We start from the raw sequence: 560 nt of genomic DNA on the forward strand, positions 1-560 counted from the left end.
CAATCGGCCAAGCCAGGCCAAGCCAGGCGCGCTCCCTCCGCCATTGCGTTCCCCGCGTCGACCTCGCCGCTCTACTGTCGTGCTGCGCGCCTGCGTTCGCGCGCCTTTCATCGCCGTGCAATGCCTGGATGTTGTGTTCCTCAGTGCTCCAACCATTCGAAATGGTTAGAGGATGTTCCACTTTCCAAGACACCCGAAAAGGAGGCTTCTGTGGCTGGTCCGGATCAAGCGTGACAAGTGGCAACCGACGAACTCCTCCTCAAGGCCAATAATGTTCACGTTCCCATTAACAGATTCATAAGCACTGAACAATGATTTCATGTTTGCTTGGGTAACAGTTTGTGTTCATCTAGGATGAACAGGCAAGTTATTATATTTTATTACCGTTGCTGTTAATCGTTGTTTCTTCAAAACGTGCGAAACCAAGACGCTGTGTCATTGACCGCGTCTGCTCAGTTTCTTACCCTTCTATTGCACTCACTTGTATTGGGACATTTATAGTTAAAATTTTAAAAAAGAACGCCAAACAAGCTTGGACGGAAATCACCAGTTGCGTTTCA

This window comes from Amblyomma americanum, chromosome 7 (assembly GCF_052857255.1).
Source record: "Amblyomma americanum isolate KBUSLIRL-KWMA chromosome 7, ASM5285725v1, whole genome shotgun sequence".
Taxonomy (NCBI): Eukaryota; Metazoa; Arthropoda; class Arachnida; order Ixodida; family Ixodidae; genus Amblyomma; species Amblyomma americanum.